Genomic DNA, 16,174 nt, shown 5'->3' on the forward strand with positions numbered 1-16,174 from the left:
GTTATCCTTTGAAATAATGATCGAAACCAGGTATAATTGACTGCTTCAGTGTGGTACCACGTTACTACGTGATACAAGCCAGAAAAAACCGAGGATCTGGCCAACAAGTATGCGAAAAAGGCAAAATCATGAGCCAGATGCGGGCATAACCCAGACCTAACACAGACCTCACCGGTGTTATCCTGTAATATATTGATCGCAACCAGGTTTAATTGACTGCTCCAGTGTGGTACCACATTACTACGCGATTCAAACCAGAAAAACCCAGAACCTGGCCAACAAATATGCGAAAAAGGCAAAATCATGAGCCAGCTCCGGGCATATCTCAGACTTAACCCAGACCTAACTGGTGTTATCCTCGAAAATATTGATCGAAACCAGGTTCAATTGACTTCTTCAGTGTGGTACCACATTACTACCTGATTCAAGCCAGAAAAAACCCAGGATCTGGCCAACTACTATGCGATGAAGGCAGAATCATGGGCGAGATGCGGGCATAACCCAGACCTAACCCAGACCTAACCGGTGTTATCCTTTGAAATAATGAACGAAACCAGGTTTAATTGACTGCTTCAGTGTGGTGCCACATTACTACGTGATTCACGCCAGAAAATACCCAGGATCTGACCAACAAGTACGCGAAAAAGCCATCATCATGAGCCAGATCCGGGAATATCTCAGACCTAACCCAGACCTAACCGGTGTTAACCTCTAATATATTGATCGAAACCAGGTTTAATTGACTGCTCCAGTGTGGTACGACATTACTACGCGATTCAAACCACAAAAACCCAGAACCTGGCCAACAAATATGCGAAAAAGGCAAAATCATGAGCCAGCTCCGGGCATATCTCAGACTTAACCCAGACCTAACTGGTGTTATCCTCTAAAATATTGATCTAAACCAGGTTCAATTAACTGCTTCAGTGTGGTACCACATTACTACCTGATTCAAGCCAGAAAAAACCCAGGATCTGGCCAACAAGTATGTGAAAAAGGCAAAATCATGAGCCAGCTCCGGGAATATCTCAGACCTAACCCAGACCTAACCGGTGTTATCATTTGAAATAATGAACGAAACCAGGTTTGATTGACTGCTTCAGTGTGGTGCCACATTACTACGTGATTCATGCCAGAAAATACCCAGGATCTGACCAACAAGTATGCGAAAAAGCCATCATCATGAGCCAGATCCGGGAATATCTCAGACCTAACACAGACCTAACCGGTGTTATCCTTTGAAATAATGATCGAAACCAGGTATAGTTGACTGCTTCAGTGTGGTACCACATTAGTACGTGATACAAGCCAGAAAAAACCCGGGGTCTGGCCAACAAGTATGCGAAAAAGGCAAAATCATGTGCCAGATGGCGGCATAACCGAGACCTAACACAGACCTCACCGGTGTTATCCTGTAAAATATTGATCGAATCCTGTTTAATTGAATGCTTCAGTGTGGTACCATATTACTACCTGATCCAAGCCAGAAAAATCCCAGGATCTGGCCAACAAGTATGTGAATAGGCATCATCATGAGCCAGATCTGGGAATATCTCAGACCTAACCCAGACATAGCCGGTGTTATCCTTTGAAATAATGATCGAAACCAGGTATAATTGACTGCTTCAGTGTGGTACCACATTACTACGTGATACAAGCCAGAAAAAACACAGGATCTGGCCAACAAGTATGCAAAAAAGGCAAAATCATGAGCCAGATGCGGGCATAACCCAGACCTAACACAGACCTCACCGGTGTTATGCTGTAATATATAGATCGCAACCAGGTTTAATTGACTGCTCCAGTGTGGTACCACATTACTACGCGATTCAAACCAGTAAAACCCAGAACCTGGCCAACAAATATGCGAAAAAGGCAAAATCATGAGCCAGCTCCGGGCATATCTCAGACTTAACCCAGACCTAACTGGTGTTATCCTCGAAAATATTGATCGAAACCAGGTTCAACTGACTTCTTCAGTGTGGTACCACATTACTACCTGATTCAAGCCAGAAAAAATCCAGGATCTGGCCAACTGCTATGCGATGAAGGCAGAATCATGAGCGAGATGCGGGCATAACCCAGACCTTACCCAGACCTAACCGGTGTTATCCTTTGAAATAATGAACGAAACCAGGTTTAATTGACTGCTTCAGTGTGGTGCCACATTACTACGTGATTCACGCCAGAAAATACCCAGGATCTGACCAACAAGTATGCGAAAAAGCCATCATCATGAGCCAGATCCGGGAATATCTCAGACCTAACCCAGACCTAACCGGTGTTATCCTCTAATATATTGATCGAAACCAGGTTTAATTGACTGCTCCAGTGTGGTACGACATTACTACGCGATTCAAACCACAAAAACCCAGGATCTGGCCAACAAGTATGCGAAAAAGGCAAAATCATGTGCCATCTCCGGGCATATCTCAGACCTAACCCAGACCTAACTGGTGTTATCCTTTGAAATAATGATCGAAACCAGGTATAATTAACTGCTTCAGTGTGGTACCACATTACTACGTGATACAAGCCAGAAAAAACCCAGGATCTGGCCAACAAGTATGCGAAAAACGCAAAATCATGAGCCAGATGCGGGCATAACCCAGACCCAACACAGACCTCACCGGTGTTATCCTCTAATATATTGATCGAAACCAGGTTTAATTGACTGCTCCAGTGTGGTACGACATTACTACGCGATTCAAACCACAAAAACCCAGGGTCTGGCCAACAAGTATGTGAAAAAGGCAAAATCATGAGCCAGATCCGGCAATATCTCAGACCTAACCCAGAACTAACCGGTGTTATCCTTTAAAATATTGATCGAAGACAGGTTTAATTGACTGCTTCAGTGTGGTACCACATTACTACGTGATTCAAGCCAGAAAAAAACCTGGCTCTGGCCAACGAGTATGCGAAAAAGGCAAAACAATGAGCCTGATAACGGCATAACCCACACCTCACACAGACCTCACCGGTGTTATCCTCTAAAATATTGATCGAAACCAGGTTTAATTGACTGCTTCAGTGTGGTACCACATTACTGCGAGATTCAAACCCGAAAAACCCAGAGTTTGGCCCACAAGTGTGTGAAAAAGGCAAAATCATGAGCCAGATCCGGGCATATCTCAGACCTAACCCAGACCTAACAGGGTTTATCCTCTAAAATAATGAACGAAACCAGGTTTAATTGACTGCTGCAGTGCGGTGCCACATTACTACGCGATTCAAACCAGAAAAACCCAGGACCTGGCCAACAACTTTGCGATGAAGGCAGAAGCGTGAGCGTGATGCGGGCATAACCCAGACCTCACCCAGACCTAACCCGTGTTATCCTCTAAAATATTGTTCGAAACCAGGTTTAATTGACTGCTTCTGTGTGGTACCACATTACTGCGAGATTCAAACCTGAAAAACCCAGAGTTTGGCCCGCAAGTGTGTGAAAAAGGCAAAATCATGAGCCAGATCCGGGCATATCTCAGACCTAACCCAGACCTTACCGGTCTTATCCTCTAAAATAATGAACGAAACCAGGTTTAATTGACTGCTTCAGTGTGTTGCCACATTACTACGTGATTCATGCCAGAAAAAACCCAGGATCTGGCCAACATGTATGCGATAAAGGCAAAATCATGAACCAGATGGCGGCATAACCGAGACCTAACACAGACCTCACCGGTGTTATCCTGTAATATATTGATCGCAACCAGGTTTAATTGACTGCTCCAGTGTGGTACCACATTACTACGCGATTCAAACCAGAAATACCCAGGACCTGGCCAACAAATATGCGAAAAAGGCAAAATCATGAGCCAGCTCCGGGCATATCTCAGACTTAACCCAGGCCTAACTGGTGTTATCCTCGAAAATATTGATCGAAACCAGGTTCAATTGACTGCTTCAGTGTGGTGCCACATTACTACGTGAATCAAGCCAGAAAAAACCCAGGATCTGGCCGACAACAATGCGATGAAGGCAGAATCGTGAGCGAGATGCGGGCATAACCCAGACCTCACCCAGACCTAACCCGTGTTATCCTATAAAATATTGAACGATACCAGGTATAATTGACTGCTTCAGTGTGGTCCCACATTACTGCGTGATTCAAACCCGAAAAACCCAGAGTCTGGCCAAGAAGTATGTGAAAAAGGCATCATCATGAGCCAGATCCGGGAATATCTCAGACCTAACCCAGACCTAACCGGTGTTATCCTTTGAAATAATGATCGAAACCAGGTATAATTGACTGCTTCAGTGTGGTACCACATTACTACGTGATACAAGCCAGAAAAAACCCAGGATCTGGACAACAAGCATGGGAGAAAGGCAAAATCATGAGGCAGATGCGGGCATAACCCAGACCTAACACAGACCTCACCGGTGTTATCCTGCAATATATTGATCGCAACCAGGTTTAATTGACTGCTCCAGTGTGGTACCACATTACTACGCGATTCAAACCAGAAAAACCCAGGATCTGGCCAACAAGTATGTGAAAAAGGCATCATCATGACCCAGATCCGGGAATATCTCAGACCTAACCCAGACCTAACTGGTGTTATCCTCTAAAATACTGATCGAAACCAGGTTCAATTGACTGCTTCAGTGTGGTGCCACATTACTACGTGAATCCAGCCAGAAAAAACCCAGGATCTGGCCAACAAGTATGTGAAAAAGGCATCATCATGACCCAGATCCGGGAATATCTCAGACCTAACCCAGACCTAACTGGTGTTATCCTCTAAAATACTGATCGAAACCAGGTTCAATTGACTGCTTCATTGTGGTGCCACATTACTACGTGAATCCAGCCAGAAAAAACCCAGGATCTGGCCAACAAGTATATGAAAAAGGCATCATCATGACACAGATCCGGGAATATCTCAGACCTAACCCAGACCTAACTGATGTTATCCTTTGAAATAATGATCGAAACCAGGTATAATTGACTGCTTCTGTGTGGTCCCACATTACTGCGTGATTCAAACCCGAAAAACCCAGAGTCTGGCCAACAAGTATGCGAAAAACGCAAAATTATGAGCCTGTTGCCGGCATAACCCACACCTCACACAGACCCCACCGGTGTTATCCTCTAATATATTGATCGAAACCAGGTTTAATTGACTGCTCCAGGGTGGTACCACATTACTACGTGATTCAAACTCGTAAAACCCAGGGTCTGGCCAGCAAGTATGTGAAAAAGGCAAAATCATGAGCCAGATCCGGCAATATCTCATACCTAACCCAGAACTAACCGGTGTTATCTTTTAAAATATTGATCGAAGACAGGTTTAATTGACTGCTTCAGTGTGGTACCACATTACTACGTGATTCAAGCCAGAAAAAAACCTGGCTCTGGCCAACGAGTATGCGAAAAAGGCAAAATTATGAGCCTGATGCCGGCATAACCCACACCTCACACAGACCTCACCGGTGTTATCCTCTAAAATATTGATCGAAATCAGGTTTAATTGACTGCTTCAGTGTGGTACCACATTACTGCGAGATTCAAACCCGAAAAACCCAGAGTTTGGCCCACAAGTGTGTGAAAAAGGCAAAATCATGAGCCAGATCCGGGCATATCTCAGACCTAACCCAGACCTAACCGGGTTTATCCTCTAACATAATGAACGAAACCAGGTTTAATTGACTGCTGCAGTGCGGTGCCACATTACTACGTGATTCATGCCAGAAAAAACCCAGGATCTGGCCAACAAGTATGCGAAAGAGGCAAAATAGTGAGCCACATGCGGGCATAACCGAGACCTAACACAGACCTCACCGGTGTTATCCTCTAAAATATTGTTCGAAACCAGGTTTAATTGACTGCTTCAGTGTGGTACCACATTACTACGTGATACAAACCCGAAAAATCCAGGGTCTGGCCGACAAGTATGTGAAAAAGTCAAAATCATGAGCCAGATGCGGGTATAACCCAGACCTAACACAGACCTCACCGTTGTTATCCTCTAAAATATTGATCGAAACCAGGTTTAATTGACTGCTGCAGTGTGGTGCCACATTACTACGTGATTCATGCCAGAAAAAACCTAGGATCTGGCCGACAACAATGCGATGAAGGCAGAATCGTGAGCGAGATGCGGGCATAACCCAGACCTCACCCAGACCTAACCCGTGTTATCCTATAAAATATTGAACGATACCAGGTTTAATTGACTGCTTCAGTGTGGTACCACATTTCTGCGTGGTTCAAACCCGAAAAACCCAGAGTCTGGCCAACAAGTGTGTGAAAAAGGCAAAATCATGAGCCAGATCCGGGCATATCTCAGACCTAACCCAGGCCTAACCGGTGTTATCCTATAAAATATTGAACGAAACCAGGTTTAATTGACTGCTTCAGTGTGGTACCACATTACTACGTGATTCATGCCAGAAAAACCCAGAGTCTGGCCAACAAGTGTGTGAAAAAGGCAAAGTCATGAGCCAGATCCGGGCATATCTCAGACCTAACCCAGGCCTAACCGGTGTTATCCTCTAAAATAATGAACGAAACCAGGTTTAATTGACTGCTTCAGTGTGGTGCCACATTACTACGTGATTCATGCCAGAAAAAACCCAGGATCTGGCGAACAAGTATGCGAAAGAGGCAAAATAGTGAGCCAGATGCGGGCATAACGCAGACCTAACACAGACCTCACCGGTGTTATCCTCTAAAATATTGTTCGAAACCAGGTTTAATTGACTGCTTCTGTGTGGTACCACATTACTGCGTGATTCAAACCCGAAAAACCCGGGGTCTGGCCAACAAGTATGTGAAAAAGGCAAAATCATGAGCCAGATGCGGGTATAACCCAGACCTAACACAGACCTCACCGTTGTTATCCTCTAAAATATTGATCGAAACCAGGTTTAATTGACTGCTGCAGTGTGGTGCCACATTACTACGTGATTCATGCCAGAAAAAACCTAGGATCTGGCCGACAACAATGCGATGAAGGCAGAATCGTGAGCGAGATGCGGGCATAACCCAGACCTCACCCAGACCTAACCCGTGTTATCCTATAAAATATTGAACGATACCAGGTTTAATTGACTGCTTCAGTGTGGTACCACATTTCTGCGTGGTTCAAACCCGAAAAACCCAGAGTCTGGCCAACAAGTGTGTGAAAAAGGCAAAATCATGAGCCAGATCCGGGCATATCTCAGACCTAACCCAGGCCTAACCGGTGTTATCCTATAAAATCTTGAACGAAACCAGGTTTAATTGACTGCTTCAGTGTGGTACCACATTACTACGTGATTCATGCCAGAAAAAACCCAGGATCTGGCGAACAAGTATGCGAAAGAGGCAAAATAGTGATCCAGATGCGGGCATAACGCAGACCTAACACTGACCTCACCGGTGTTATCCTCTAAAATATTGTTCGAAACCAGGTTTAATTGACTGCTTCAGTGTGGTACCACATTACTGCGTGATTCAAACCCGAAAAACCCAGGCTCTGGCCAACAAGTATGTGAAAAAGGCAAAATCATGAGCCAGATGCGGGTATAACCCAGACCTAACACGGACCTCACCGGTGTTATCCTCTAAAATATTGAACGATACCAGGTTTAATTGACTGCTTCTGTGTGGTACCACATTACTACGTGATTCATGCCAGAAAAAACCCAGGATCCGGCCGACAAGTACGCGAAAAAGGCAAAATTATGAGCCTGATGCCGGCATAACCCACACCTCACACAGACCTCACCGGTGTTATCCTCTAAAATATTGATCGAAACCAGGTTTAATTGACTGCTTCAGTATGGAACCAGATAACTACGTGATTCATGCCAGAAAATACCCAGGATCTTACCAACATGTATGCGAAAAAGGCAAAATCATGAACCAGATGGCGGCATAACCGAGACCTAACACAGACCTCACCGGTGTTATCCTCTAAAATATTGATCGAATCCTGTTTAATTGAATGCTTCAGTGTGGTACCACATTACTACCTTATTCAAGCCAGAAAAGACCCAGGATCTGGCCAACAAGTATGCGAAAAAGGCTAAATAATGAGCCAGCTGTGGGTATAACCCAGACCTAACACAGACCTCACCGGTGTTATCCTCTAAAATATTGATCGAAACCAGGTTTAATTGACTGCTGCAGCGTGGTGCCACATTACTACGTGACTCATACCAGAGAAAACCCAGGATCTGGCCGAGAACTATGCGATGAAGGCAGAATCGTGAGCGAGATACGGGCATAACCCAGACCTCACCCAAACCTAACGCGTGTTATCCTATAAAATATTGAACGAAACCAGGTTTAATTGACTGCTTCAGTGTGGTACCACATTACTACGTGATTCAAACCCGAAAAACCCAGAGTTTGGCGCACAAGTGTGTGAAAAAGGCAAAATCATGTGCCAGATCCGGGCATATCTCAGACCTAACCCAGACCTAAACGGTGTTATCCTCTAAAATAATGAACGAAACCAGGTTTAATTGACTGCTTCAGTGTGGTGCCACATTACTACGTGATACAAGCCAGAAAAAACCCAGGATCTGGCCAACAAGTATGTGAAAAAGGCATCGCCATGAGCCAGATCCGGGCATAACCGAGACCTAACACAGACCTCACCGGTGTTATCCTCTAAAACATTGATCGAATCCTGTTTAATTGAATGCTTCAGTGTGGTACCACATTACTACCTGATTCAAGCTAGAAGAAACCCAGGATCTGGCCAACAAGTATGAGAAAAAGGCTAAACAATGAGCCAGCTGCGGGCATAACCCAAACCTAACCCAGACCTAACCGGTGTTATCCTCTAAAATAATGAACGAAACCAGGTTTAATTGACTGCTTCAGTGTGGTGCCACATTACTACGTGATTCATGCCAGAAAAAACCCAGGATCTGGCAAACAAGTATGCGAAAGAGGCAAAATAGTGAGCCAGATGCGGGCATAACGCAGACCTAACACAGACCCCACCGGTGTTATCCTCTAAAATATTGATCGAAACCAGGTTCAATTGACTGCTTCAGTGTGGTGCCACATTACTACGTGCATCAAGCCAGAAAAAACCCAGGATCTGGCCAACAAGTATGTGAAAAATGCAAAGTCATGAGCCAGATCCGGGCATATCTCAGACTTAACCCAGACCTAACAGGTGTTATCCCCAAAATATTCATCGAAACCAGGTTTAATTGACTGCTTCAGTGTGGTGCCACATTACTACGTGATTCATGCCAGAAAATACCCAGGATCTGACCAACAAGTGTGCGAAAAAGGCAAAATCATGAGCCAGATGGCGGCGTAGCCGAGACCTAACACAGACCTCACCAGTGTTATCGTCTAAAATATTGATCGAATCTTGTTTAATTGAATGCTTCAGTGTGGTACCACATTACTACCTGATTCAAGCCAGAAAAAATCAGGATCTGGCCAACAAGTATGTGAAAAAGGCATTATCATGAGCCAGATCCGGGAATATCTCTGACCTAACCCAGACCTAACCGGTGTTATCCTCTAAAATAATGAACGAAACCAGGTTTAATTGACTGCTTCAGTGTGGTGCCACATTACTACGTGATTCATGCCAGAAAAAACCCAGGATCTGGCGAACAAGTATGCGAAAGAGGCAAAATAGTGAGCCAGATGCGGGCATAACGCAGACCTAACACAGACCTCACCGGTGTTATCCTCTAAAATATTGTTCGAAACCAGGTTTAATTGACTGCTTCAGTGTGGTACCACATTACTGCGTGATTCAAACCCGAAAAACCCAGGGTCTGGCCAACAAGTATGTGAAAAAGGCAAAATCATGAGCCAGACGCGGGTATAACCCAGACCTAACACAGACCTCACCGGTGTTATCCTCTAAAATATTGATCGAAACCAGGTTTAATTGACTGCTGCAGTGTGGTGCCACATTACTACGTGATTCATGCCAGAAAAAACCCAGGATCTGGCCGACAACAATGCGATGAAGGCAGAATCGTGACCGAGATGCGGGCATAACCCAGACCTCACCCAGACCTAACCCGTGTTATCCTATAAAATATTGAACGATACCAGGTTTAATTGACTGCTTCAGTGTGGTACCACATTTCTGCGTGGTTCAAACCCGAAAAACCCAGAGTCTGGCCAACAAGTGTGTGAAAAAGGCAAAATCATGAGCCAGATCCGGGCATATCTCAGACCTAACCCAGGCCTAACCGGTGTTATCCTCTAAAATAATGAACGAAACCAGGTTTAATTGACTGCTTCAGTGTGGTGCCACATTACTACGTGATTCATGCCAGAAAAAACCCAGGATCTGGCGAACAAATATGCGAAAGAGGCAAAATAGTGAGCCAGATGCGGGCGTAACCCAGACCTAACACAGACCTCACCGGTGTTATCCTCTAAAATATTGAACGATACCAGGTTTAATTGACTGCTTCAGTGTGGTACCACATTACTACGTGATTCATGCCAGAAAAAACCCAGGATCTGGCCGACAAGTATGTGAAAAAGGCATCACCATGAGCCAGATCCGGGCATAACCGAGACCTAACACAGACCTCACCGGTGTTATCCTCTAAAACATTGATCGAATCCTGTTTAATTGAATGCTTCAGTGTGGTACCACATTACTACCTGATTCAAGCTAGAAGAAACCCAGGATCTGGCCAACAAGTATGAGAAAAAGGCTAAACAATGAGCCAGCTGCGGGCATAACCCAAACCTAACACAGACCTCACCGGTTTTATCCTCTAAAATATTGATCGAAACCAGGTTCAATTGACTGCTTCAGTGTGGTGCCACATTACTACGTGAATCAAGCCAGAAAAAACCCAGGATCTGGCCGACAACTATGCGATGAAGGCAGAATCGTGAGCGAGATGCGGGTATAACCCAGACCTAACACAGACCTCGCCGGTGTTATCCTCTAATGAATTGATCGAAACCAGGTTTAATTGACTGCTGCAGCGTGGTGCCACATTACTACGTGACTCATACCAGAGAAAACCCAGGATCTGGCCGACAACTATGCGATGAAGGCAGAATCGTGAGCGAGATACGGGCATAACCCAGACCTAACACAGACCTCACCGGTGTTATCCTCTAAAATATTGATCGAAACCAGGTTTAATTGACTGCTGCAGCGTGGTGCCACATTAGTACGTGACTCATACCAGAGAAAACCCAGGATCTGGCCGACAACTATGCGATGAAGGCAGAATCGTGAGCGAGATACGGGCATAACCCAGACCTCACCCAAACCTAACGCGTGTTATCCTATAAAATATTGAACGAAACCAGGTTTAATTGACTGCTTCAGTGTGGTACCACATTACTACGTGATTCAAACCCGAAAAACCCAGAGTTTGGCGCACAAGTGTGTGAAAAAGGCAAAATCATGTGCCAGATCCGGGCATATCTCAGACCTAACCCAGACCTAAACGGTGTTATCCTCTAAAATAATGAACGAAACCAGGTTTAATTGACTGCTTCAGTGTGGTGCCACATTACTACGTGATACAAGCCAGAAAAACCCCAGGATCTGGCCAACAAGTTTGCGAAAAAGGCAAAATCATGAGCCAGATGTTGGCATAACCCAGACCTAACACAGACCTCACCGGTGTTAACCTCTAATATATTGATCGAAACCAGGTTTAATTGACTGTTGCAGTGTGGTGCCACATTAGTACGTGATACATGGCAGAAAAAACCAAGGATCTGGCCAGCAAGTGTGTGAAAAAGGCAAAATCATAAGCCAGATCCGGGCATATCTCAGACCTAACCCAGACCAAACTGGTGTTATCCTCTAAAATATTCATCGAAACCAGGTTCAATTGACTGCTTCAGTGTGGTGCCACATTACTACCTGAATCAAGCCAGAAAAAACCCAGGATCTGGCCAACAAGTATGTGAAAAAGGCATCATCATGAGCCAGATCCGGGCATATCTCAGACATAGCCCAGACCTAACCGGTGTTATCCTTTAAAATAATGATCGAACCCAGGTATAATTGACTGCTTCAGTGTGGCACCACATTACATCGTGATTTTGGCCAGAAAAAACCCAGGATCTGGCCAACAAGTATGCGAAAAAGGCAAAATCATGAGCCAGATGCGGGTATAACACAGACCTAACACAGACCTCACCGGCGTTATCCCCTAAAATATTGATCGAAACCAGGTTTAATTGACTGCTTCAGTATGGTACCACATAACTACGTGATTCAAGCCAGAAAAAACCCAGGATCTGGCCAACAAGTATGTGAAAATGGCACCACCATGAGCCAGATCCGGGCAAATCTCAGACATAACCCAGACCTAACCGGTGTTATCCTCTAAAATATTGATCGAAACCAGGTTTAATTGACTGCTTCAATGTGGTGCCATATTACTACGTGATACAAGCCAGAAAAAACCCAGGATCTGGCCAAAAAGTGTGTGATAATGGCAAAATCATGAGCCAGATCCGGGCATATCTCAGACCTAACCCTGACCTAACCGGTGTTATCCTTTAAAATAATGATCGAAACCAGGAATAATTGACTGCTTCAGTGTGGTACCACATTACTACGTGATTCAGACCAGAAAAAAACCCAGGATCTGGCCAACAAGTATGCGAAAAAGGCAAAATCATGAGCCAGATGGCGGCATAACCGAGACCTAACATAGACCTCACCGGTGTTATCCTCTAAAATATTGATCGAATCCTGTTTAATTGAATGCTTCAGTGTGGTACCACATTACTACCTGATTCAAACCAGAGAAAAACCAGGATCTGGCCAACAAGTATGCGAAAAAGGCAAAATAATGAGCCAGCTGCGGGCATAACCGAGACCTAACACAGACCTCACCGGTGTTATCCTATAAAATATTGAACGAAACCAGGTTTAATTGACTGCTTCAGTGTGGTACCACATTACTACGTGATTGAAACTCGAAAAACCCAGGATCTGGCCAACAAGTGTGTGATAAAGGCAAAATCATGAGCCAGATCCGGGCATATCTCAGACCTAACCCAGACCTAACCGGTGTTATCCTTTAAGATATTCAACGAAACCAGGTTTACTTGACTGCTTCAGTATGGTACCACATAACTACGTGATTCAAGCCAGAAAAAACCCAGGATCTGGCCAACAAGTTTGCGAAAAAGGCAAAATCATGGGCCAGATGCGGGCATAACCCAGACCTAACACAGACCTCACCGGTGTTATCGTCTAAGATATTGATCGAAACCAGGTTTAATTGACTGCTCCAGTGTGGTGCACATTACTACGTGATTCATGGCAGAAAAAACCCAGGATCTGGCCAACTAGTATGCGATGAAGGCAGAATCATGAGCGAGATGCGGGCATAACCTAGACCTCACCCAGACCTAAGCCGTGTTATCCTATAAAATATTCAACGAAACCAGGTTTAATTGACTGCTTCAGTGTGGTACCACATTACTACCTGATTGAAACACGAAAAACCCAGGGTCTGGCCAACAAGTATGTGAAAAAGGCAAAATCATGAGCCAGATCCGGGCATATCTCAGACCTAACCGAGACCTAACCGGTGTTATCCTTTAAGATATTGATCGAAAACAGGTTTAATTGACTGCTTCAGTGTGGTACCACATTACTACGTGATTCAAGCCAGAAAAAACCCCGGCTCTGGCCAACAAGTATGCGAAGAAGGCAAAATTATGAGCCTGATGCCGGCAGAACCCACACCTCACACAGACCTAACCCGTGTTATCCTATAAAATATTGAACGAAACCTGGTTTAATTGACTGCTTCAGTATGGTACCACATTACTACGTGATTCAAACTCGAAAAACCCAGGGTCTGGCCAACAAGTATGCGAAAAAGGCAAAATCATGGGCCAGATGCGGGCATAACCCAGACCTAACACAGACCTCACCGGTGTTATCGTCTAAGATATTGATCGAAAACAGGTTTAATTGACTGCTTCAGTGTGGTACCACATTACTACGTGATTCAAGCCAGAAAAAACCCAGGATCTGGCCAACAAGTATGCGAAAAAGGCATCACCATGAGCCAGATCCGGGCATATCACAGACATAACCCAGACCTAACCGGTATTATGCTCTAAAATATTGATCGAAACCAGGTTTAATTGACTGCTTCACTGTGGTACCACATTACTACGTGATACAAGCCAGAAAAAACCCAGGATCTGGCCAGCAAGTGTGTGATAAAGGCAAAATCATGAGCCAGATCCGGGCATATCTCAGACCTAACCCAGACCTAACCGGTGTTATCCTTTAAAATAATGATCGAAACCAGGTATAATTGACTGCTTCAGTGTGGTACCACATTACTACGTGATTCATGCCAGAAAATACCCAGGATCTGACCAACAAGTGTGCGAAAAAGGCAACATCATGAGCCAGATCCGGGAATATCTGAGACCTAACCCAGACCTAACCGGTGTTATCCTTTGAAATGATGATCGAAACCAGGTATAATTGACTGCATCAGTGTGGTACCACATTACTACGCGATTCGAACCAGAAAATCCCAGGACCTGGCCATCAAATATGCGAAAGAGGCAAAATCATGTGCCAGCTCCAGGAATATCTCAGACCTAACCCAGACCTAACCGGTGTTATCCTTTGAAATAATGATCGAAACCAGGTATAATTGACTGCTTCAGTGTGGTACCACATTACTACGTGATACAAGCCAGAAAAAACCCAGGATCTGGCCAACAAGTATGTGAAAAAGGCATCATCATGACCCAGATCCGGGAATATCTCAGACCTAACCCAGACCTAACCGGTGTTATGCTTTGAAATAATGATCGAAACCAGATATAATTGACTGCTTCAGCGTGGTACCACATTACTACGTGATACAAGCCAGTAAAAACCCAGGATCTGGCCAACAAGTATGCGAAAAAGGCAAAATCATGAGCCAGATGCGGGCATAACCCAGACCTAACACAGACCTCACCGGTGTTATCCTCTAATATATTGATCGAAACCAGGTTTAATTGACTGCTCCAGTGTGGTACCGCATTACTACGTGATTCAAACTCGTAAAACCCAGGGTCTGGCCAACAAGTATGTGAAAAAGGCAAAATCATGAGCCAGATCCGGGCATATCTCAGAACTAACCCAGACCTAACCGGTGTTATCCTTTAAAATATTGATCGAAAACAGGTTTAATTGTCTGCTTCAGTGTGGTACCACATTACTACGTGATTCAAGCCAGCAAAAACCCAGGATCTGGCCGACAACTGTGCGATGAAGGCAAATCATGAGCCAGATGCGGGTATAACTCAGACCTAACACAGACCTCACCGGTGTTATCCTCTAATATATTGATCGAAACCAGGTTTAATTGACTGCTGCAGCGTGGTGCCACATTACTGCGTGACTCATACCAGAGAAAACCCAGGATCTGGCCGACAACTGTGCGATGAAGGCAGAATCGTGAGCGAGATACCGGCATAACTCAGACCTCACCCAGACCTAACCCGTGTTATCCTGTAAAATATTGATCGCAAACAGGTTTAATTGACTGCTTCAGTGTGGTACCACATTACTACGTGATTCAAGCCAGCAAAAACCCAGGATCTGGCCGACAACTGTGCGATGAAGGCAAATCATGAGCCAGATGCGGGTATAACTCAGACCTAACACAGACCTCACCGGTGTTATCCTCTAATATATTGATCGAAACCAGGTTTCATTGACTGCTTCAGTGTGGTACCACATTACTACGTGATTGAAACTCGAAAAACCAAGGGTCTGGCCAACAAGTATGTGAAAAAGGCAAAATCATGAGCCAGCTCCGGGCATATCTCAGACTTAACCCAGACCTCACCGGTGTTATCCTCTAAAATATTGATCGAAACGAGGTTTAATTGACTGCTTAAGTACGGTACCACATAACTACGTGATTCAAGCCGGAAATAACCCAGGATCTGGCCAACAAGTATGTGAAAAAGGCATCACCATGAGCCAGATCCGGGCATAACCGAGACCTAACACAGACCTCACCGGTGTTATCCTCTACAACATTGATCGAATCCTGTTTAATTGAATGCTTTAGTGTGGTACCACATTACTACCTGATTCAAGCCAGAAGAAACCCAGGATCTGGCCAACAAGTATGCGAAAAAGGCTAAATAATGAGCCAGATGCGGGTATAACCCAGACCTAACACAGACCTCACCGGCGTTATCCCCTAAAATATTGATCGA

This window comes from Colletes latitarsis, chromosome 2 (genome assembly GCF_051014445.1).
Source record: "Colletes latitarsis isolate SP2378_abdomen chromosome 2, iyColLati1, whole genome shotgun sequence".
NCBI classification, from domain to species: domain Eukaryota; kingdom Metazoa; phylum Arthropoda; class Insecta; order Hymenoptera; family Colletidae; genus Colletes; species Colletes latitarsis.